We start from the raw sequence: 26,119 nt of genomic DNA, 5'->3' as shown, positions 1-26,119 counted from the left end.
CGAAACCTGGCTATCGAAGTCCTCACTACCAGATATCGCAACTGCCATTCCCCAGGATTTTAATATTACAAGACTGGATAGGACAGATAAAAGAGGTGGAGGAATTGCCATTGTTTACAGAGCCAACTTCAAGCTTCACCTTGTCAACTCACTTGTTGCAGACTGGGGTGAAATCTGTACTTTCACGTTATCACTGGGGAACAAAGAATCCTGGAAAGGAGCCCTTCTATACAGACCTCCAGTAACCAAAACCAACTTTGTAAATAAACTTACTGAAACTATCGCCTCGCATGCTTTATCCTCGTCAAATTTCTTCTTATTAGGCGACTTTAACCATCATATTGAACTTGCACAAGACCCTCACACTGCTGAACTTATCACCAGTATGAATGCGTTAGGTCTAGATCAGTTAGTGACCGGCCCCACCCATTCTGCCGGTCATACCCTGGATCTCTTATTCACTAATTCCAACAAAATAACGATTGACTGTTCTGTACCTGTTCTTTGGTCGGACCATTTCAAGATCTATTTCCATATTCAACTTACCTCACTCACACCACAACCTAGTAAAGATCTTATCATGAGTAGACCTTGGAATAAGATCAGCCCTGAAGCATTTTGCTCCCATTTTTTCCCTCCTCCCATTGAACTACTCAACGATCCTAACCTGGCAGCCATCAATCTAGACCTAGCTATCACTACTACCCTCGACATAATTGCCCCAGTAAACTAAATAGATGTCCCAACAAACTGTCCCCATGGTTCACTATGGAACTTAAGACCATGAAACAGGCTGTAAGAGCTCACGAACGCAAATGGCGGCACACCAAAGATCCCAGTGACAGATCTCACTACAAAAAACTTCATCACCAATATATGAGCGACATAGCTCTAGCCAAAAAAGTCTACTTGGGGAATAGGATAGACCAGGCTACAAATTCGCACAAAGAACTCTACAAAATAGGCAAAGAGTTCTCCAACCCCTTAACTTGCCAACCCGTCACAAACGCATCTAAGGAATGGGTTAACACCCTCTCGTCTTTTTTTCACAATAAAATAAATGATATTTACAAATCATTCACCAATTTTTCTGTCCCTACTCCATCTCCTGAGCCGTCCATCAATACAGCCCTGCCCGCCCCCATCACTATCCTAAATCTATTTCACCCATTTACAGATGATGAAGTTACTCTTACCATGAATAGAATCAAGTCTGGCTCCCCTATTAATCCAGCTTCTTCTCTAATTTTATCAAAAATTGCGCCTATCTTGATCCCTCACCTGACTAAAATTTTCAATCTTTCACTCGCTCACTCAACGGTACCTTCACACTGGAAAGAAGCCATCGTCAGACCGATCCTGAAGAAGCCCTCTGCCGATCCATCTCAACCTCTGAATTACAGGCCCATTTCTCTTCTCCCGATGTTTGGCAAGATCATGGAATCCCTAATCAACATCCAACTCACCAAACACCTTGAGTCGAATAAATTATTAGACCCGTCCCAGTCAGGATTTAGGGCGTTCCATAGCACCGAAACAGCCCTACTTGAAATGGTCGATAACATCAGGTTAGCTTTGGATGCTAAACAATCAGCCATTTTAATATTACTCGATCTATCTGCTGCCTTCGACACCATCTCACACAGCATTTTGATTGAACTGCGGACAGAGGTTGGTGTCGAAGGCCCAGCCCTGGCATGGATCAAAAGCTACCTGACTGGACGGAGCTCTAAGGTCCAGATTGGCAAATTTTCATCTGCCAATCAGGAAGTAGATAAAGGTGTACCTCAAGGCTCTATCTTGAGCCCCACGCTTTTTAATCTTTACGTCTCTCCTCTTGCAAGATTAATTAAAGCTTATGGATTTGAGACCGTGTCTAATGCAGACGACACTCAAATCCTTATCACCTTGGGACCTAACTCCACTAACATCAAACCGAGGTTCCAAAAATGCATGCTAGCAGTAAAGGATTGGATGTCAAACAACTATCTTTTACTCAACGCGGCAAAGACGGAGATTGTGCTTTTCGGAAATGCTCATAAGCACTGGTCTGACGGATGGTGGCCACCACCGTTGGGTGCCTGTCCTCCTCCCAAGACAGCAGCCCGCAATTTAGGGATAATGCTTGACAACAAACTTACCTTGGCAGACCATATTAATAATATCTCTCATACCAGCTTTGGACTCATGCGCAACCTAAAGAAAATTTTCAAGTGGATCCCTCTTTCCTCTCGTTTGCCTTTAATCCAGGGACTAATTATTAGTCGCCTGGACTACGGCAATGCTCTTTTCGCCTCTATAAACGAGAACCTCCTGAACAAACTCCAGGTCCTTCAAAATACTGCAGCCAGAATGGCTCTAGATTTACCCGCTCGCACCTCTTCTGCCCCCTGTCTGAAGGCGCTTCACTGGCTCCCCATTAAAAAACGCATTAAGTTTAAAATGTGCTGTCTAGTCCATAAATCTCTGAACGGCAATGGCCCAGTCTACCTAGCTAACAAACTGACAGAATACCGCCCGGCTAGAACACTCAGATCCTCCAGCTTGCACCTTTTAGCGGTTCCCAAAGTGCGAACTGTCAGAAACGGAGACAGATCCTTCTCCAAAATCGCCCCAGAAAGCTGGAATGCTCTTCCACTACACATTAGACTGGAACCCAGCCATCAGAAATTCCGCAAACTCCTGAAAACATGGCTATTCTAATTCTGCGAGACTCATCCTTAACATCTGAGTATGAGACCTTCGGGTGATATACGCGCCTTACAAATACCAATACAATAACAATAACAATAAACGCACAAAAGATGACAAAAAAAAGGATTGTAACAAGAAGCATTGTTGGAGTAAAATATAGGCCCACCAGCCCAGGCATTTAACTGTGATTTTTATAGGTAGATATATGGTCAGAGAAAATGTAGCCACCCAGTGCAAGGGAGACAATGGCTGAAATGTGCTGACCCATTGCTCCATGGGTCTATGAGTCCCACCCAGAACAGTGAAACAGAACCCCATTGAAAACCTCAGGCACCGCAATATTGAGTCTATGGGAACCACAGAGAAGCAGTAAAGTCACAACCCAAGGAACACCACAGATACACAAGGAAAACCATAGACATCAGACTAATGGATTTATGGGGTCTAGACAGACGTGGTTCATACGCAGCACAATGAAAACCACAGACACCCAAGGTACAACACAGACTTAATTTGTAAAAGAAAGAGTGCCAGTACCCAAAGCTCTGCCCAAAAGCTGGCGGCTGGTGCAGTAAATGTCGGCACGCCAAATACCATGGCCGGTAGTCCCCTACAAAACAGTCCTTTCACCCTTTTCTCTCTCTTGCAGGTTCCTGCTTTCTGTTACTGACTGTTTTGCCATCTTTTTTTTCTCCGCCTTTCAGATCTGAGTGGTTTACCTTCTTTTACACTCTTTGAGTATCTGATGCAGAAAAATAAATGCAGGTCCCCAAAATAAGTGCAGTGCCCTGCTCTGGCAACCACCAGCTCAAATTAAGAACTTCATGCAACACATATATGGGAGTTTAGTGGCCCACCCAGAATCGTTCAGCTAACCTCACTCAAAAAATCGAATTCCTCAGCCTTCCGCCTATGGAGCCCATTTCAACTCAGATTAACTCCATCTCACTTTGAGTTCGTCCATACAAGACCTCAGAATCCGAATCCTTGATCACGACAATCCAGGGGGCATATCAGCAAGCTGGCGATGATAAATTATCGTCGCTTTAGCGTCCGTTTTCGGACGAAAAGCGGTGATAATTTTATCGCTTATTCATCAAGGTCCCTTTCCCATAACGCCCACCTTTGCATCTCTAATGAGATGCAAAGTGGGCATTCCGTCCCAAAATAACTGGAGAAATGTCGCTAACCGACATTTCTCTAATTATCAAGGGAATCGCTAACACTCATAGCAATAAGACAAGTAGCGTTAACCACAGTTAACGCTACTTTCCTTACGCCTGCTTTCACCCTGACTTAGCCATTATATCCAATGTAAGGTGGATATAATGGCTAAGTATGCCCTGCCTTATCAGCAAGCTAACGCCAAAATGTGTGAGATTATCGCTGGATTTCCAGCGATAATCTCACTTTTGGCTGTTAGCGCGAGGAATTTTATCGCTTTTGAGATAAGCGTTGCTGATAGCACGCTATCTCAGCGATAAAATTCCACGATAGCCGGCGATAATTATCCTAGCGCTAAGTGCGCTTAGCAATAATTTTTGCCAGACCTTGCTGATATGCCCCCAAGTTTTTAATAGAACTAGTGTTAAACCATTACTTAAACCAGCACGTGCAATGTACATGGGTAATTCATGTACATTGACATGGTATGGATCTGTAAGGGCACCCTCTATGTCCACATTGTGTTACTGAAATCATCGTATACCATCAATCTGTCTTCATGTAATCAGGCCCACTGCATCGTTTTTAAGCACGGTTTTGTACTATGTACAGACGCTCTGCTAGAAAGGCTGGTTTTCCACATAACTTACTAAGGTACACCTGCCATTCCCCTCCAGTTCGAACCTTCAACAAATATGTGGCCGGAAGGCACTTCCTGGTTAGTTCCCGGTTGTGCCTCCTGATTGCAGAAAAGCAGCTGTCACCCTTCTGTGGAAAAGGCTTTAATAGCTGTTTGTCTTCTCTTGTTTGAATTCAGGGCTGTTCTGCTCGCGATGTTTACTCAAAGCTCCGTTTTGGAAGAAGACCACTCTCACACCCACACTGCTCCCATGAGATCACACGTGACTGCTCGTTCTTTAAATGGTGCAGGTTCTCACTGGTGTGCTGTCCATACGAATAAAATATGCTTTAATGAAACAAAGGTTGAGCTTTTTCTATATCCGCATTTTTTTACAGAGAGGAAAAGCAAAAATCGATGAGGAGAAGCAATAATGGGCTATGGTAGGGGAGAAAGGATGATGGGCAAGAAAGTATGGGGTTTGTTACAGCCATATTTATTTATCCATTTATTATATCGCGTTGATTGTAGTCCAGAACATCGGGTATTGAATATCGATTTACCAGAATATTGCGTACAAATTATCGAGGCGGTAAGCACATTTATGTTATATATAACGTGTCAAGGTACAGTTGTGCAGTTTAGTATAGTAAATATATGCATATATATATATATATATATATATATATATATATATATATATATATATATACTGAAAAAACAAAGGTTAAAGTAAAGTTACAAATATGGTGAATTTGTCAATGACATTAAACTAAAGCAAGTTACATTATAAAAAACTCTAGAAATTCACTGAAAAACTAAGGTTAAAGTAGGTGTGAAAAAAAGATCTGTTGTCATTTTTTGTTAAAACAGAAACTCACTTAAAAAAACAAAGTAACCTTATAGTTAGGTGAATACAAGTAAATCATATATATATATATATATATATATATATATATATATATATATATATATATATATATATATAGATATATATAGATATATATAGATATGTACACATATGAATGTAATGAAGGTAACAGGAGCGATAGTTGACCTCCAAGGACATCCTTGGGGGGGAAACAACTCCTCCTATTACCTCCAATAGGTCCCACCCAGCGTGATTACTGAGAGGTCTTTGGAGGCCACTCCCCTCTTTTCCATCACTCTGCAAATGGGCCTCTTGGCGCACTACTGGTTGGGGAATGAATTCCCCTTGGCTGCTGAGGGTCCTTGGGGGCCAACTACCCCTCCTGTTATCTCCAGTAAGAACCACACAGCTGGATTGCTAAGAGGTTGTTGAAGGCCCCACCCCCTTTCTTCACTACTCTGCATACACGCATCCTGGTGCACTACTGGTTTGGGAAAATAGTCCACTTTAGTCTTGAGGCCCACAGGAATAAAGGAGAATTAATTCCCCAAACAGTAGTGCGCGAGGAGGCACTTTTGCAGAGTGGTGCAGGACAGAGACTGGGCCTCCAGCAACTTGTTGGTGCTTAATTTTGTCATTTATTGGGGAAAGGGGGACATATGCGGTCTAGGACTTTTCGACTATCAGGCAGAGGCTTTCCACTTGACATTGTAAAGAGCACCTAAATTAAAAATCTAGGCAGGGTTCCTAACGTGGTGGCAGTTCCCTGGGAAGATTAGTCTCTGTGCCTTGCTTTCATAGCCCCTACCACACCAGTTGTGGTCTACTGGGAAAACAGGAAGCTGCGGAACCAGAAGACAGTGCTTTTAGTACTGGCCTCAACATGTGACTAAATTGTGTCACATGTTGAGAGTTCATAATGATTATTAAAGAGCAGCATAAGGTGAAAATCTGTGAAATAACATTGCAGATAGTAAATACCACCATCCTGCAGTACCACATTGGTGTTTAAGCTGTACCCTTCTCTAAAACAGACCTGCTCACTAGTATGCTTTGCACAATGGAAAAGTAATATATTGGGGAGGCAGCAGAAAGGTAAATTAGTAATATATATTTTTTAGCACTACCTTAGAGACATACTCAAACTTGGCAGATCAAAGGAGCTGTCGAAAGCTTGGGCGTAACATATGGAAGCTGCTCTCCACATCCAATCAAGGTGGAACCATTCAATGCCGTCCAACTGCAGCGTAACACCAAACTAAGCTAAAGGATGGAATTGCAATGTATGCAGCAAATATAATCACTTTGCAAAGGTGTGTAGGTCGTCGAAACACAAGACCACAAAATAAACCGTCCACACCATTCTAGAAAAAAAAGGTGGAATGGAAGAAATGGATACTGACAATGTCACTGAATATTCAATGCACACTGTATTGACTGTCGGCAACAATACTGCCACCTGCGGGTCGCTCCCCCAGTGTCAACTCTGTGTTGGCCAACACATGATCACTGCCTATTGAAATCTGAACACCTATAGATATTATTGCCCATATTACACAGTGTCCCGGGGCACAAGGGACATGTGCACCCACTTTGTGTGTCCCTGAGGCACTTTAGTATTACAGAAGGGGCTGCAGATGCTTGCACTGTACCTTCTGTAACACAAATAGTGCTAGTGCACATGTAGTGCCAGCGCAATTGTTAGAGGGCATTCTCTCATTTGCATGGGGAGGTGGCCCCATGGAAATTAGGGAATCACTTTGCCTCTGTGCCTGCTCCCTATTACGGATTCCGGCGCAGAGGCAAACATTCCTTTAGGAGCCGCACAAAAAGGTGGCGCACTTTCAGAGTGCCTCCTACAGGCATCCCTCTGATGGGGAGACAGGGAGTCCCTTGGAGCCTCCAGACATCCCTTGCAGGCATGTGCAGTCACTTTCAAGGGGATCTGTCCCCCTCTTGAAAGAGCAGGTGGGTGCCGCCTGCACAGTGAAACATGGAGTGACTTCAAAGCAGCCGCTCCTTAGTTTACTTGAGTGTGCTGCCGCCAGGACAGCACAAGTTTGTGGCTGGTCTGGGAGCAGTGTATTCATGATAATACGGTGAAACTATTTAAAGGTGCTATGTGGTGTAAACAGGGACAGTGCACTGTACATGTAATACGATCCTATGTTGGCAGACACCTATCAGGCCATGCCGAGACCCTCAACATTAGCCAAAGCTAAGGTCAGAGTCTTTGCGTGCGGCTATAGACAACCACTGCCCATGCTTGGGAATTTTAGTTCCAAAGTCTCACATGGGAACATGTGTGTCAATACCACCATATAAGTGGCAAGAGGGGACCAAGACATGCTTGTCAGTTGCAACATGGCCGAAACCCTGGGTCAGGTCAAGTTCGCCTTCGGGTGCAAGCTGAGGAACTCTTGCACATCCTCTCTGAATTTGAACACCTGTTCAATAGCATCAGCTATTTGAGGGACAAAGCTATACAGCTGCACATTGACAAATCAATACAGTTGGTAGCCCTGCAACATCAATGATTAGCACTGGGCATGCAGACACTTTAATCTGTACATCTATGGACACCCCTTTGTGGTGTCAACCGATAACAAGCTGTTTATACAGTTGTTTCAGGGCACTGCTTCCAAACCACCGCCTTGCATGGAGAAGTGGATGCTTCAGTTGTAAGATTATGACTGCTAGGTGCCGGTCTGGTGCCAACAACCAAGCCGACTACCTGTACCGCCATCAGTATTAGGTCACTCAAAAGAAAAACAAGGTTGCTGAAGACACACAGGAGTATGTGAACTATGTGATAGAAAGATCCAGGCCACTGCCTCCTTCATTGGACATGATCAACAGTGCAGCTGAACAGGACTATTGTCTACAACTAGCTCCGGCTGCAGTCCAGTCAGGGAGGTGTAGCTTCCTTAAGAAACATAGAGCCTACCAAACACTTGAGGCAAAGAGAACCTTAGAGTTACTCTACCATGTACGCCACAAGCTTGTTACCAATGCAAACAAATGCCTACTGCGAAGTCCCCATTTAGTGATTACCGGCTGTCTCACCGCACAAGCAGTGCAACTCGCCCACAGTGGTAACCAAGGCATGGCAAAAACCAAGAACCGCCTCAGGACTAAAGTATGGCTGTCACTCATTGATGAGATGATTGAAGCCACTGTGCGATCCTCTCGAAGGTGCCAAGTCACAGTCCTGCATGATGCACCTCGTCCAGCGAGCATGATGCGTGGCCCCCAGCAACCATAGGTGTGCTCTAGGCTAGACTTTGGGTGCCTTCCTGACAGGCAATATACCTTAGTCTTAAACAATGACTATACTAAATATCCAGAGGTGGAGCTGGTAACATCTTAAGCGCCTACCAAGGTCATCGCCAAGCTATAGAAAACAATGGCCACGCACGGGCACCTGCGAGAGCTCCAAACTGACATACCTACAATCCTGGGGTATCAGGGACAAGCGAACAACTCCCTGGTAGCTTCAAGCTAATGGGGAGGCTGAGAGCTTCATGCGCTCACTTAACAAAGTGATTTGCATCGCACATGTCAAACAGCAACAACTGAAATGTGCGGTTTGTGCATTCCTGCGAGAATATCGCCAAACCCCTCATTCAACCACAGGGCAACCCTTGGCAAAGCCAACATGGGGTGGGTAATAACTGACACCATTTCACACTACCCGAAGTGGACGTCGCCACTCATCGATGATGCTCTAACACTTCAGAGAATAAAAAACACAAACCACAAGGCGAGTGTCCAACATTGTGCTCGGTTGTCGAAACTGCACCCCGGTGACATGGTGTTTGTGAAAGATAGGCACCTAGGCAGAAAATTCAGACTCCCCCTTTTGAAAACCACCCATTGGTCATAACATGACACCAGGGCATGATGATCACAGCCCAGCGAGATGATGATGAAGAAATCACACAAAACATCTAATTCTTTAAGCCTGCCAGGGCAGACAATGAGATAAGCCTGGATACCTCCAAAGCCTTAGAACGAACACACCATCATACTGACAAGACCCCGCCAACGTCAAGGACTGGAATGCCAGAAGATAGTGTCGATCCTGGCCACACTGACCCGATTAGTGGCCAACCACTAACGCTCTCACAAGGCCAAAAGTGACCTCTGCCAATGCTCAGACTCCCATCACTAGTCGTTGAGACCCCAGCGACAGGGGTAACTGCACGAAGTACCCCCTGCGGAATAAACCAGCACTGTCTGTCTGACTCAAGTCTGTATGTTGTGAATGAGCTACTATTGTTAGAACTCCCAGATTCATTTATCCAAGTTATTGAGTTAATTGGTTGATGAAGGCAAGGAGGGGTGTAATATTGATTATACTATTCAGGAAGGGGGAAACCCGGAAAAACCCCTGGAGACGTTTGTCTGTTTAGTCTCTCCCACATGCTGCCTTCTAAGAAAAAACAAGCATTTGCAATGCTATATGTCTCGCATTTGCAAGACTTTGAGCTATTGGCATTGTAAATGACAATGCCTTTTATTTATTTGTTTTTTTTATAACTTTGTTTTTTATTGGCATTTATAGTGGATACACAGGAACAGGTCACAACTTTCCCCAGAATATTACCGCTTATCGTTTCCGCCCCTTAGGCAGAGGCCCATGTACAGTGTCTAGCGGTGTCCTCATTCACTCGCAGTGGGCTGGAATCAGAAACAATACACGCTTTGCGGGCTAACTGTTACAGGAGGGGACAGATTAGCAAGTTCAGGCCTCTTATGGGTATGACCGCAGTACTTGAGTGGCCATAAGGTGTCTGCCTAGGAGCATAAAACATATTGAAACTCTAGCTTACCAGGCTTATGGCTGTAGGGGCATATCATGTCCATCTGATCGTGGGGATCATAATTACTACCAAAAAACACTACAACCATCGCACAAACCCAAGAAGTAAAGGAAGCGAGAAAGAAAGCAGAGAGAAAAGGAAACAGGTGAGAGGGGGAGGGGGATGGGACGTGCTTGAGAGGCGTTGTCTGCATTGTGTCGGGCAGGTTCTTTGGCAATCACTGTCCGTCTGTAGATAAGGATTAGGGTCGTCTACGTCCGGGGAGGGGTAGGAGCATCTAAAGTCGGGTGTGCAAGCGCCTCCCGGGGTGGTGTTCGGGTAGTTCTATCAGTGAGCTTCCAGAAACTCTCAGCATCCAGTGGGTGTATTGCATCCTTGAAGAGGCGCAAAGTCCTTTACCTCGGGGTTTGCATTCTGGCATTCTCCAGACTGCAGAGATAATCCACAAGTGGCTGCCACAGTTTGGTGAATTTAGTATCCTGCAGCTTCAAGCGTGCCGTGAGTATCTCCATGGCCATCGTGTGCTACAGGCGGGTGAACAAGAAATTGATTGGGGGCGTTTCAGCCTTTTTCCAGTAAAGAGCAATGATTTGTTTGGCAGCCCCAAGCATGTGGAGACTAAGGTGCCAGACGCTGCGAGTCATAGCACGCAGATTCACGGGCTGGAGGCTCAGTACGAGCGCTAGCGGGTTTTCGGGCAGTGGGAACCCTATTACCAGTCTAATGTGGCTGAGAACCTCCCTCCAGTAAATGGTCAAGAGTGGGCAAGTCCACCAAATATGCAGGAAGTCCCCTGGGGCCTTGGCACACCACCAGCATAGTGGAGACAAGTTGGGAAACATTTTATGTAATCGGTGGGGGGTGTAGTCCCATTGGGTCATAACCTTATATGCAGACTCCCGCTGAGGTATGCTACGGAAGACCTTCGGGATATCGCCCCACAAGTGAGCCCACTGAGTGGGTGTGATGTCAGTGTCCGAGGACACTTGCCATCGCAGTTGATAGGGATGTGGAACAATTCGCAGTGAGTGTTGAAGGACTTGGTACGTACGAGAGATAAGCCCTCTGGAATTGTCGTAGGAGCGGACCAGCCGTTCAAATGGGGTGAAGGGTCGGATGGCTGCTTGTGCCAGGGAAGACGATTGAACCCAGTGTTGAAGCTGAATGTTTTGGAATCTGGCCCCCTCTAGTTGCTTGAAGTCCCTTTTACATTGTTCGAAGGTTTTAAACACATCCCCCAGAAAAAGGTCCCGAATCGTCCGGCATCCTCCCTCTGTCCAGTCTGCGAAGTGAGGCGGATGAAAAGCAGACAGGAAGTGCAAGTTGCGAGGCGAAGAGGGGTGTGGGGGTACGGGAAGGATGTTAGACCCCTGCGTGTTGCTAACTTGTCCCAGATCCAAAGCACCGTCCTAGTAGGGACTGCGATATAGGCGCTGCGAGAGCGGGCTTCCCGTGAGAGCCATGCTAGGTCCCAAATGGGACGACAGGTTACTGCCCTGTCCATATGAAACCAGACTTTTTCACTCTCTCAGGCCATCCACTCCGAAATAAAGCCGAGATGTGATGCCCAATAGTATTCTAACAGGTTGGAGAAAGCCAGCCCTCCCCTATCTCGCGGTAACATAAGAATTTTGTTGGAAAAAACGCGGCTTGTTTCCACTCCATATAAAGGCCGTGAGTTCACACTGGAGACCCTGAATCTGGTGCTCCAGTATAGGCGTGGGTAACGTCTGAAAGAGATAGAGTATCTTAGGTAGGATCGACATTTTAACTGTGTTCAGACAACCCAGCCATGATAAGGGAAGGGATTTCCACGATCGCAGGTCAGCTACGACTGAGGCTTTACACTCCTGCCAGTTGGCTTGGGACCATGTGGTGAGATTTGGAGTCAAGTTGAGCCCCAGATACCGGATAGACTAGGGCATAGGTACCTCAGATGCCTACCAGGGGCTGCAGCATATATTATGCCACCCCTGGGAAGCATTTCAAAATGGCACCACAGGTCTGCTACTGCAGCCTGGGTAAGGGTGTGCTTGCACCCCTTACTGTGGTGTAGGCTACCTATATCACTACCCTATACAGACACATATAAACCTATAAGCCACTCCTATGGCAGGCCTTGACAATCCTGAAGGCAGAGTGTTTGGTTTTATGTGAGAGGGTGCCCAAGCATGAGCTGAGCCCCTCTGCAGCATTCGGAAATACTTCCTTATGGCTGTTCTGTGATACAGCCATACCATATACTTTTAAGTGCATTATAACCTCGCAGTAAATGTTACTTTGGAATGGCTGCATGTCGTGTTTGGTGTCAAACGCTTTGGAATACTACCCCCCCACCAGTTCTGGCGGCGGGGGTAGCATTCCACCCTTCTAGAGGGAGAGACATGTTCACACTGGCTAAACCCGGTAGGACTTTCCTGAGCCCTGGCATCAAAAAATGGATGCCTCTGCCACAGACACAGGTCTGGCCTCCTGCTGCAGACTGAAACTCTGGCAGGGGAGGCCTGGACAATAGGTTTCCTGTCGAATGGAGGTGTGACCACCTCCCCAGACAGACTGATGTGTATTGGGGCTGGGCGGGAGCACTCTCTGGTGCTTTGAAGTCCTGCACTGGGGGCACGTTTGCTGTCCCTGTGCATAGCCCAGTTCAAACCGGTTGCAGGGGTTACCTGCCTTTGCTCTGGTGCGAGACTGGACAAAGGAAATGGGTGTAACCACCCCTCTTTCCTGGCCCAGCCATAGGTGAGGCCTTAGAGTTAGTCCATCCCCTAAAACTTACTATAAGTATAGGAATCCAGTCCCTAGGACTTTAGATTACCCTGGACTAAACTCTGCTACAGATATCCTGGATCTTTGACGTTCTATCCTGACTAGAAGACTGAAGAAATCTCCCTTGGGGTCAAGGAGTGACTCCCCTGCTTGGCACGCACTAAAGAAGCAACTGAACAGTTTGCATCGCTGAGGCTCCCGCCGGACGCCGAAGTCTTTGCATCACCAGAGGTAGATTTCCGGACTTCCCTGAGGCTACCCTGAGTCCACAGGAAAGCTGAGGCCCGTGGCTATCGTGGGTGATGTGGAACCGTGACCCCTGGACACCGTGAACTGTTGCAGCAACACTATCTTCCTGGTCCTCCTCGAAATTGTGCTTTGGACTCTGAGTAACCCCAGCCTTGAGCACCTCCTGCACCGAAGATTGTTGGCCTCCACTCTATGAGTGACCCGTGGGCCAGCTTCAAGTGTGACCGCTTGAGGCTCCTTTGCGATCACTAGCCCGTTGGCTAGCAGGTCCCCACGAAGGCAACTCCTTTTCTGATTGGCGTTCCTGGTTGCTCCAGACGTGCTCTGACTTACCCTCGCTGGGTGAGTCCCTCAGACCTTGCTTGTCTGCACCGCAGTCCTTTCTCTGAATTCCAGCGACTTGCCATTGCCAAGGCTTGTTGGGTCCATTCTGGTCGCCGACACCGCAGCACTCGACAGACTTTGAGGGACAGCTCGAATCCGGCTCGTGGACTTCGTCGACGCCTACTGGACCTCTTGGCTGAAGAGTCAAGACACCCATCAACTCACCTGAAGCACCCGACATCTGCGGGCATTGGTCCATCCTGCCCTTGGTCACTGGCTAGTGACCCAGACTCTGTCCCCTCTGCTTTCAGGTTACTTACATCCTAGATCCAGGCTTTGATCTCTCCGGACACTTCTCCTCTTCACGGCAGCAGCAGTTCATTGCACGCTTCCATTGAAATCGACGACGCGACCCGACACCAAAAGACTCCTATGCACCCGGCTTCCCTGGGTGAGGTAACTTGAGTACTCCGGTGCTCTCGTGGGTGCTAGCCCTAGAACTTCTTAAGTCCAAGAGGGTTTGGTCCTGACTCGACTAGAAGTGTCCCTATTCTTCAAATTTCCAACCGCGGCATTGCCCATAGAAGATAACGGGAACCAGTGGTTGTGTTTACACACTGCATACAGTCCCTGTGGGTCCCCTGTGTCACTACCTTGGGTGGTTCCTTGGGGTCCCAGCGATTCTAGAGGCTTTAGGCCTAGTGTCTATTCCAGTCGTGGTTCTTATACCACTTTTTTGGTATATGGTTTGGCACGCCCCTAGGGCCCATACGTGTATTTGTGCTATTACTGATAATTGCTGACTTGTAAACAAAGTACTTCGAACTCCAGTCTCATAAAGAGACTAGAGGGGTGTGATTTATACTAAATACATATATTTTGAATATATACCTGGTGTGGTTGTCTTTTCATTTGATCATTCAAGAGATTATAGACTGGTAAAACAAACTGCTTTACATTCCTTCAAGACTTAGCCTGAAGGCTGCTCTCCATAGCTACCACTAGGATAGCTTTCAATAAAGGTTGTCTTTAACCGATCACCATAAAGGGTTATTTGGACTGATACAAGGTGCCCACTAGAACTAGTGGACAGCATATATCAGGCCACCTTCTCACACTCTGTTCTAAGAGATCCGATTTCAGATTTGAGTTCATGCATGAAGGTGGCCATGATGGACTGTGTGACAGACTCAGAGGATCCCCCGGCCGCTGACGACATGTCCGTCGCCGAGGTTGCACCGGATTTGTTCCACAAGGCCATGACGGGGTTGTCTTTTGGGGCCGCAGGGGTTTCCTTCCCAGTCCGCGAGCGATTCATGGCCCCCAGGAGTGGCGTCACAGGCAGGATGTTCCCATTGAGTTAGCTGCTGGATTGTCCAGCTGAGAAGGGTAAGTCGGGCTACTCGGACAGTAGGCCAGTATAGCACAATCCTAGGCAGGCTGTGTGACGCAGAGGCAGCCAAAGATCAAGCCCCCTGGGTCCTCCCAGAGATTCCACGGTTCTATTAATAGGGTGTAGCGCAGAGACAGGTTTGAGCAGAGGTAGGACATAGTTTGACCGGGTCCCCGTGGCAACCCCAAGGGTCGCCTACGAGGGTTGCGTGGCACGGGGGCGGCCCAAGGTTGTGTCTCTCGAATCCCCCAGGTGTTCCACTGACTGAGTGAGGATGCACAGGGCACAAGCAGGAGGGGCCGTTAAGGCAATAAGGTCCAGATCAGGTACGCATGCAACACCGCCACTCCTCTACTAGGATGTGCAGGGGAGATTCGCCTGCATAGACCAAGTCATAGCTTCAGATGATAAGGCGGCACTCGGTGGTACCACCTCTCTTATATGGCTCTCTAGGGCGGCCCCTCAGAGTCTATAGAGGTACTCAGGGCAACCACGGTCAGTAGTGGGAGTAGCTGCCGGGTGGTGACGTGGGGAGGGGGAGGGGCAGGGTGGGGGGTAGTAAACTATGGATTAGGGAGGTTTACAGGTAAGTAAACATATAAATTAATAAAACTAATTTTGTTGGGCACACTGCATCCCCAAATGCGATGCAGTACAAGTAACAAAATTTCACCTCAGGTCTCACTGTGGGCCGCTGTCCGTTCCCGGGCAGAGGATGCTAGCTGTTGGCGGTGGCTGTTCCCTCCGGGGCGCCAGAGGCTGGAGACCCCAAAATGGCAGCAGTGTCTTCGTGTGTCGGGGCGCTCTCCCGCCAGCGTTGCTCCCGCCGCTGCCCGCTAGGTCCGGGGCCCCCCAAAGGACAGCCTAGCACCTCTGGGAGCATCAGCAATGAGGTCCAGGGGACCAGTCAGGTGTGGATGTCCCTGCCGGGTCTCAGCTCCTGCCGGCCGGGGCTCCGCAGGAAACCCGCGCAGCAGAGTCGCCAAATAGCGGCCAAATGAGATGACAGTAGAGAGGTCCCTCCCAGGTACTGGCCGCAAGGCCTCCCAGCCCCTGCACTTCCCTTACAGCTCCCACTGTGAGTCGCCGCTGGTTACCAGGCAGAGAGTGTAAGTGGAAGGTGACACCCGCTCAGTCATGGCCTCATGCAGCTGCGGGAGCAAAAATGGTGGCTGCAGCCTTGTAGGCCGAAGCGCTCTCCTACCGGTTCTGGTCATCTCGCCACCGTCCGCTAGCTCCGGGGCCCTGCAGGAGGCAGCCAGACAGCCTAGGAGTCATCGGCAATGGGGCCCGGCGACCCAGTCAGGTGAGCAGTATCTCCGCCAGCTTGTACTTTGCACAGGGTTGGCCCCGCACGGGACCCGCGCAGCGAAGTCCTCAAATGGCAGCCTGGCAGGGTATCAGTTGAAAAGTCCCTCCCTCGTGGCCGACTGCAAGTCTTCTTGATCCCTGCTCCTCACTCGCAGGACTCACCTCGGGTCGCTGCCAGTCCCCAGGCTGAGGGTGCAGGGTGTCGGCGATGTCCACTCACTCCAGGGCTCAGGAGGCAGCGGGCACTTAGATGGCGGCTGTGGCTTCATACTCCAGGGCACCTTCCCACTGGCTCTGTTCTCGCCGCTGCCTGCCGGTTCCGAGGATCACCAGGTTTCGGGATTGTCGCCCAGTTGCTTCGGCTGCCCAGCCGCCCCAAATTCCGGCTGCTCCACTACTAATATACTGCTTACAAACGCTTATTATGCCGGCGGCGGCCTGGAGCTCCTACAGCGTGCGTTTCACTCCTATCTGCAGCGAGACCACGCCCCCATGTGTTGGTTTATAACAAATAAATTAAAGCCATTGTCATTTAGAATGCCAATAGCTTAAACTCTAGCAAATGTGAGACCTATTGCATTGCAAATGCTTGTTTGAAGAGATAAGTGCCATCTACACCCTGCAGAAGTGAAGGAGCCCATTCTGCGCATGCGCCCCAGGGGCTGTCGAACCACATGTGCTGTTTTCATATTAAAAAGCTAATTTTGTGACGTACTGCCCATTAAAATAGATTAGTGTGCTCTGGCTTTCATTTCCTCTCTCAGGACGTCAGCAGACTGGTTGTTATGGAGTGATAATGTCACAAGACGTGACCTTGTGACAGTGCTTGGAAGGTGCGTCCGCGTCACTCCCCCATTCACTTCCAACCGAAATTTCAGTTGTAGAAAACTGCATGACAGCTATGGTAAATATTAGAGAACCCGAGTGAGGAGAAGCAAAATGACATCACTGTAGACCCACATGAGAGGCATCTACATGCCACAATAATACAGACCCACCCACGAACACCGTGGACACACCGTTACCTACTATATAGCTAGCATGATCATTAATCCACAGGGTGGTCCAGGGCAGGCAGGCAGATGCTACCTGCAGGCACACAGGAGCAGGCACCCTCCTGGTAGACGAGGCGAATGTTCACAGGACTCTGGAACAGGTGAGCGAGCCGAGTGCAGGCACGTGGCAAGGATACAGCACACACACACGCACACAGACACCCCCCTTGACAGGCAGCAGAGATGGGGAGGGAAACACCGCAGGCATGCATGCCATGATGCCACAGGGACTGATGCCAGCCCCCCAACGGATCGTGGAGGCACAGACACAATTCTTAGGTGTCGCTATTGTTTCCACATTTTGCAGGAAATGCGCAAGAGGCAGGCGGAGATCGATGACAGGCGGCAGCTCCTGGAGGACCAGATACTGCAGCTGCAGCATTTGAAGGTAAGAGGCGGGGGTGAAGGGGGATGAGGCAGCATGGCAGGCTCGGCTTCATGAAATATGCAGATGGCGCCCCCTCTGTAGGGGGCTTCAGCTGCCCGCGCTCGTTAGCGGTAAAAGCATCACTCGGCTTGCGCTGCCTGCTCCTGGCACTCCCCGGCATGGGCTGTCTGACTGGGTTAAGGTATCACAGTGTGAACGCTGAGGCGCCGATGCATGTGTGTGGATTTCGGTGGCACGGCTGCAAGCATAAGCGCGTCACGTTTCAAGGGCTGACACATAACAAACAGCGTAATGGCTGACGTCTGCAGTTTTCTGGTCTATCCTTGCGCCTGTAGGTTAGGGTGACTAACCGTTCGTAAATTTCACGGACAGTCCGTAATTTCGGCCGTCTGTCCATTGTCCATGAAGGATTCTTTAACGGACGCCATTTGTCCGTTATTTTAACCGGCACCGGTCGCACCACCCTTAAGCAGGCACAGCTTCCACCCACCTCTGATGCTGCTGAGGTCAGGTGTAACAGACTCCGATGCAGCACCAAAGCTCAGATACCCAGCAGCATTGGAGAGGCACAGCAGGATGGCTATCCTCACACCTTCCGCCCTTGATGAGCTGTTAAGAGGTGCTTGTGCTGGAGCAGAGTTTTCTGTTGAAAATTTATTGAGTTTTAAGCTCCAGTTTTGTCTATATGTGTTGATTAAAATAACTAGATTTAAAACACTAATTAATAGTTTGTATTGTTGAAGTCGGACTAACCAACATTACTAATGAGAGAAAATTACACGTGGGAATGCATATATGTTGCTTAATAATAATGTGCGGTTTTAATTAAATGAATGTCGCAAAGTGCTATTTGTTTAAAGCACAAACGCTTTTAAAATAACGTGTACTAATGCTTTATTGTGTTGCAAAAGGCTAGATAATTACATATACATAAGGGTATTAGTGGGGATTAACACTGTTCAATCATTATGCTGCGGTAACGTTGTTTTGTGTTTCTTTTAATTAAGATGGTCTGTTTTGGCCTAAAACAAGATGGCTGCCATTTACAGCCTGCACTCGAGTGATTGAATTTTGACGAGAGGCCTTGCTGAACATGGTCGAGAGTCACCTGATCACAGCCTTTGCCTGGTTAGAAAATCTTCCGTGAGGACAGCAGTTCTGGGAACGATTCCAGCTGTCCTTGGACAAGGATAAAGCACAATGAACATTGTCCAGTCTGCGGTGGCTCTGCTAAGATATCAAGGAAGAACATTTGTAAAAGAAACATTTGCAAGCTCGAGTTTCCTTCTTCCGTCTTTTTATTTTTGTGATTTTTCCTGAGCGGAGGTTTTCTAAATGTAACTGAATGACATCCTTTCCTGCTCGCTCTGCTCAGCGGCTCAACGGATATTCAACATTTGTTTGTAACTATTTATCTGTTATTTTTTCTTATAAAAATGTTAGACTAGAGAGGGTCCATGTTCATTGCGTGCTTTGCGTTCATCGCTGTTCCATTGCGTTTGGACTTCTTCCTGAACCTATGCTGAGGACGGCAGCTTGAGAGACTTTACCGAGAGACCTGTCCTGACCCTTTTAGCTAGAATAGGTAACTATGAGAATGACAATTTTCCTAATGATTGACTTTTTATTTGAAATAATTTAGATAAACAAGCATTGTTTGAATTTCAGTGTCGGGTGTTTATTCCTTGTCAATTATTGAGTTCCAAATGTATTTCTTATGTTTAAAATCATGACTCAGGACAGTAATTTTATGGTCTCATTGACCTCATTGTAGATGCAGATTGGTTTAGGTTTTCGTGTGAATTAGTAATAGAGTAATAGTGTGAATTTAGTGTGATGGGCCCTAGCGTATGATGTGTGTATGTGCGTGTGACTGTAGATTTACTCTGTCCTTGGAAGCAGGGAGATTTTATATGCGCCGATCTGCAGCACTTGAAGGTGACTGAGAGGGAGGGGCTGCAGCTTCAGGCGCAGGGGCATCTATTCAGATGCAAACAGCCCTGAATGCTCGTGTCTCTTCAATTTAGAGGGGGCTCACACATTCCCTTTCTGCCCAGGGCCCCAAACATCCTAGAACCGACCCAGATTATCACGAGGCAGCACGTGGTTCTCACTAAATTGTAAGCAAACCTCGGTTCTTCAAACATGCAGTCTATAATGTAATAAAATAAAGAAATTGCACAATCGCTCCCACACTGATTAACAAAGTATGGAGGACAATCAGTTAAATCAGTTCTCCTGGAGTATCTCCTTTAAGCACTGTACATCACAGTGGGGGATGGCAAGACTAAAATTTTGGAAAGAGAGCCTGTCTTCTCGTTGTCTTGTCCAGGAGGGGGTGAGGAGCCCTACCCCACCCTGGAAGAGACCAAGATGATACTAGAATACTGCATGCCCACCCCTGTGCCCACCCTGGTGAATCCTGTTCCCCCCCCCCAGTGATCGCTCCTGTCCCCCCATGTGGTGGCTCCTGCCCCCCCGCCTGTGATGGCTCCTGCCCCCCTGTGGTGGATCCCGTCTCCGCCCTGGGTGGCTTCTGTCCCAGTCCTGGAATGGCTCCTGCAGCGAGGGTGAAGTTCTTGATGAGCCTATTCTCAAAAAGGCTCAGCTCAAAATAAATATGAAAAGGTGGGCGAGTGAGTAAGTGAAGGGATAGCTCGATGGCTGGATGAATTAGTGAAAGGGTGAATGGATGAATGAAAGATTGAATAGATGGATAATCAGAGAGGATTGATGAGTGAGTGGAAGGATGGATGAGAGAAAAGGTAAATAGCTGGATGTATGGGTGGAAGGGTAGCTGGATGGGTAAAAGGGTGGATGGATGAGTGAAAGGATGGATGAGTAAAGAGATGGATGATGAGTGAGTGGATGGATGAGTGAAATGATGGATGGATTGATGAATTGATAAGTGCAAGGGTGGGTGAATGGATGGACGGATGAGTGAAAGGGTGGATGTAAGGATGGATGAGTGAGTGAAAGGGAGGGTAGATGGACAAAAGGATGAATAGATGAGTGAAGGACTGAAAGGATAAATGGATGAGAGAAAGGATGATTGAGTGATAGGGTCAATGGATGGATTCATGAGATGAGTAGATGGATGGGTGGAAGGAAGGAAGGATGGCTAAGTGAAAGGGTTGATGGAGAGAGAAAGGGAGGATGGATGGATGACTGAAAGGGTGGATGGGTGGAAGGATGAGTGACTGGGTGGATGGATGGATGGATGGATGAGTAAGTGAAAGGATGGCTGGATGGGTGAAAGGGTAAATGGCTGGATGGATGAGTGAATGGATGGATGGGTAGAAGAGTGGATGGATGAGTTTACAGATGGATAGGGTGGAAGGGTGGATGGATGGATAGATGAGTGAAAGGATGGATGAGTGAAATGATAGATGGAAGGATACATGATTGATAGGTTTGCAAATGGTTGAATATGTTTGGATATGGCTGGGCTTACTTATATACTATTGCGCGACCTCCTCTGATGTGTCTGTAAAACGTACCTATTGTCCTGAAGTTTTGTCCTGAATTTTGACCTCCTGTCCTGAATTTGTGTCCTGAATTTTGACCCTTTGTCCTGAATTTTTACACTCACCGTCCTGAATTTGCACCAAAGCCAGTTGGTCACCCTACTGTAGGTGTGAGACTTAATGTAAAATGACATCCGGGGTGATATTGTTGGCAGCACTGTTACTTCTGTCCTTGTAACGCCCTGTTGTTTCTCAACACACGTGACAGCAGCCCAGAACTGCATTCATACTCTGCATGTAAAACCCCACGAGAGGGGAATAAGGCAGGCTGTTTTGAAATCCACAGTGCCTAGTTTGCTGTGCAAACCCACTCTCGTGTTCTTGCCAAGGTTTGATTAAGATACCAGTGGCAGGTGGTCTTTGCTCTGCTGCTAGGGCTGATTTTGGCACAGGTGTGTTTTATTCTATCATTGTGCAAGCAGTGGGCTAGGAGTGACTTGCACTTGTGAGCGTTCATCCACAGAGTCAGTACTGTCTCCTCGCCTTCCACAGCTTGGGCTTGTCAAAGGACGGCTTCTGCGACAGCACCAGTGACCGTTAATTGAATTTCCCTTCAGACTGACGTCACAACCCGGGGTAATTTCCAGTGTTTTGTGCACACTGAGGTGTTCCTCTGGAGACATACAGGACAGCGTCTGTGGTTGTGATTTGAAGGCTGCCTTCAAGGTGGAAGTTCACCGGCAGATTGATGTCACAATCAGTGTTAAATGGTCATGTTCTGTGAACACAGAAGTGCTTCTGAGTGGATGAGAGAGGAGATGCGCCCAGGCAGCAACAAGGACCGGTGAGAGGGTGCTGAAAGACTGCACAGAGCACGATGTTAACGCCGCTGTATGCGTGCGAGCATGGAAGCAGCTGACGTAAGCGCGCCGTTCCCTTTACACCATAGACGTACGCATCTCCTCTCTGGGCTTGTACGCTGCCGGTTACGATCTGCTGTGAAGCCGCGAGCCGTACACGGGGAGATGTGGGGAGATGTGCACATCGCCTGTCCGGGCGCATGCACATCTCCTGTCCCCCTTCGGAAGCGAATCCCACAACAATAGTGCTCGTCGGTAGGCGAGACCTAAAAACCTGAGGGCAGGGTTGTGAAGGCAGTCACCCACCGGACACCGCGAACCGCACACGGCTCCAAGTGTTATTTAGCACAGCACATGTGCTGCGCATTACTAGGCCTCATTGTGGCTACAGTGTCGTGGCTGAGAATTGTTAGTACTGTCCGTATAAATGTATTTCAGATTGACTGAAAAGGCCTACTGTTGTCCCAAAGAAGATCCTGTTGTGAACTGTATTCATTCATTATTAACAGCCACACAGTAGCTTTTGTGCTTGCCCTTGGCTAGCAGATACAGCTCTAGTCCAGAGTCCGCATCACCACTTAAAAACATTCTATTGACCCTCAGGAAGGGGACACAAGGTTTTTACAAGCTGCTTCTGTCTAACCAAAAGGTGCGTATCAATATTCATCAATTATTATCAATTACAAAGACATCATAGCAGAAAAATGAATGTGCACAAATATAACACTTTTAAAAAGCGACTGTGAGTACTGTTTCCGCATCACACTGGTTTGTTTTGTATGCCCCATTCCAAGTTCTGCTTTGTTCTACGAGGAATAAGATAAGAAATGGTGTTTGTGACTGTTTTTTTATTTGGGGGTGGCACAATGTTTCCCTTATTGCACTATTGTATCCGTAACATTTCCATCAGATAATACTGAGGAAACTGTATGTGCAACATCCCAGGAGTGCAGTTTACTCAGAGGGGTGCAAATAAAAGCCAAGCTTGGTTTTCCACTTGCTGTAACACTCAGATATGAGGCACGTGTTGTTGTTTACAAAAATAAAAAGCTGAATTTTAACGAGAGTCAAAACATGCAATTGAAAAGCATAGAAGAGGTGGTTGGATAGTTTATATTTTCGGACCACAAAATATAAAAATATAAAATAGTTGGTCGGTGGCGGGTGGGTATTTCTTAGGCGAATAATTTAAAATCGATATTAGGTTTGTTTTTAATCTTAATTTGCCCTGGTAAATATGGCCGCACTCACGAAAGTCGGCCTTACAAGCTGATATTTGCTATTGATGACCCTCGATAAAAGTTATCAGGATAATAAAAAAAAAATTAACATTAGGTACCAGGCATAGTGGCCCGTAGAAGAAATGGAGGGCGACCTCGGCTCAGTGGAGATTCGGTCACGGGCACGGATTTCTACAGCAGGCACAGTAACCCACCAGGCTATGTTCTTCATGGTTAGAGCTTCTGGAATAGGTCAAATACTAGGCGGACCTGAGCAGTGATTTACCTTCCCCAGCCCAGCGAATAGTCACAGGAGTGCTGTGCCCCTGTTAAGGAAGGGAAGGGGAGAGTGAGGGGTGCAGATGTGATGTTGGCCCTGTGAGGCTACCGACGAGCTGTGTAAGTGTAAATGTTATGTTACATAAATGGCATTTCAAACAACAGCTTTCTAAGCATTCCAGATGTTTTCTCATATAGGAGCTGAGGCGCGTACTTAGGCACATGCGGGCAAATTAATTTGCCCACGATCAAACAGTATGTTGAAGTTGGGAATTTACAACGCGGGCATTGAACGCGTTTACAACACCACATTAGCATTCTTTCCACGTACACAATTTTACAAAACAGTAAACAATACATGTTCATAAACGATGGATCTTCAAACTCCAACACAAAACTGGTCCTATAGAAAAGGCAGCCCGGTTGGTTGTGCTCGTGCTGTAGACTCGTATCCTCCTTTTCTCGTTGTGCATAAATCTCTCTCTCAGGAACACACCAGAAACGCCCAAGCAGATTCTGAATACGTTCATCCGCAGCAGAAATTGAGGTGTTCAAAAACACAAACCAAGTAAGTAGAACAACAGACAAGATTGTATCTCTCGATGGTGCTGCATCGAACCCCTTGTTAATATTGATCATTAAAAATTCGTATTTTCACCACAAATTCTGCCACTGCCAGGGACATTTGGGGTAGTAAGTGAGCTGAAAGTGGTTAGCGGTTCTCCTATGGCCACCACGGGCTGCACACCAATCCCTTTACACAGCTCCCCGCCCTAGGGGCTTAACCCCTTATTTACCTCTCCACCTCCCTTCACTCAACCCCTCGCCCCTCCCTACATTCAACACGCTCCTATGGTTCAGACACTTCACAGCGCTAGCTATATATAAATGATCTAATTCCTTCATTAATTCATCCACTCACAGTTTGTGACATTGGGAGCACCTGAAAGTACCCCCTACCTTGGAATAGATGTAGGCACTTGAGACGTCAAACATTTAACAGCGAAACGAGGTAAATGTCCTCAATTTCCCGCTCTCTCCCTTGCAGTTGATGGTCCACGGATCTCTCACATAGCCTGGCTGTCTCGCGCAATCCATAGTACCCGGAAAGGGCGTGGAGCGTTCTACACCCCCATCCCATCTCGCGCCCACAATGATACATGGACACGCTAGCCAAACACCAGTGAACCTCCAAGTTAAAACAAAGTGGTGCACGGGACTTGGCGAGAGCCGCCGAATCACCTACATAAATAAAAGCATAACGGGGGTGAGTTGTATTTTGCAGGAAAGCGCCCACTTACCTGAGACCTTGTGGTCGCGAAAGAAGGATGACTCGCTGTCGGGGTACAGGTAGAACGGGGCGCCAGAGAAGGGTGAAAGGAACACAAAGTGTAGGTGGCCGGGAGACTAATGGAGAGGTCAGTGCTTTAAATGGGTAAAAATAAGTGCAGGTACTTATTAAAATGAGCTAGAGGTGTGGTGAGTGGGCGGGGCTAGGGGCGGAGCTAAGAACAAGGCATGATGATACTTAACGACTTCTATTATAGTTGCAGCACACACCAAAAACACATGATAAATGTATTTATATAAACAAAGCAGGTTAAATCATTACACAAACTGAAAGAGAAATGCGATAATATGTTATCATTTCCTTTTTTTGCAATAGTTGCACCTTGTTAATGCCATACTGTTAGTTGCTGTTGTTTGGCACAATACTATATATTTTTGAGCACATGAGACATTTTAACGACTATGAGTGACACTGTCTCGCTAGCAAAATTAAGCAATGAAGACGAAGGAATCATATAAATATCAGAAATGACACCCATTTGAGTATAGCTGCTAATGTTTCAGATTGCTTACGTGTGACATTTTCATAGATTCAGTGGATTTACGAGAGTCAGGCAACAACTACATGTGTAACACTTAGAGTGGCACTTACTTGCGACCAAAATCATGGAATGAAGTCAATGGAAATAGACAAATATCAGAAATCACACTCATTTGAGCAACAAGGAAGTCAAACTCTGCAGCAAGTGCTTTTGAAGCTATTATTTAATTTCTAAAAAAATCAGCACCCTCCACCCCAACCTCAGCTTCAGGTGCGGCCAAACCACATGAAACAAAGAGATCTCTGTGACAAAAATAGCAACTCACTGAGCTATCCACATACAATAGAGTACAACACAATATGCTTTTTTGAAGGAGGCATATTAACCCTCTACGCTACTTAATGGTAAAAGTGAAATCTGTCAGTACAGAAAACTCTGACCTCTCTCCAGCGGGAACAATAATCACATGACTTATCTCTGACTTAGCAAGTCTAACTGTGCTGGGAAAAGAAAGGCTGCTGCTTCGTAGTGTCACTGTCAAGCAGGGATGTTAAACACTTTGAACTACTAATAAATCATCAAAACTGCTAGTTTAGGTAGCGCATTTTCAGCTCAGACAGACAACTCTTGTGTGCCCAGTTGCAAGGCCCTATACCGTGCTTGAGCCCCCTAATCATTTTCGTAAAAAACATTTTAAATGTCAGCAGCAGGAGATTATTAAATTAATATCTGATTGACCTGAATCTCTTTATAGCTGTCAGAACGATCCACCGAGAAGAGCTGCTGGCGCGGCACCGC

The 26,119-nt window shown here is 47.2% G+C and overlaps 1 pseudogene across 1 annotated transcript in view; it reads right to left on the bottom strand.

Moving 5' to 3' along the window:
• The window catches only part of LOC146858397 (transient receptor potential cation channel subfamily V member 1-like), a 989,609-nt pseudogene extending 964,683 nt beyond the window's left edge, over nt 1–24,926 (bottom strand). The window contains exon 1 of the transcript XR_014980020.1: nt 24,791–24,926. The product of XR_014980020.1 is annotated as a transient receptor potential cation channel subfamily V member 1-like (transcript). The remainder of the gene's footprint in view (nt 1–24,790) is intronic.
• Between the last annotated feature and the right edge of the window lie 1,193 nt (nt 24,927–26,119).

This window comes from Triturus cristatus, chromosome 3_2 (genome assembly GCF_964204655.1).
Source record: "Triturus cristatus chromosome 3_2, aTriCri1.1, whole genome shotgun sequence".
NCBI lineage: Eukaryota > Metazoa > Chordata > Amphibia > Caudata > Salamandridae > Triturus > Triturus cristatus.
This window is presented reverse-complemented; position numbering and strand designations above follow the sequence as displayed.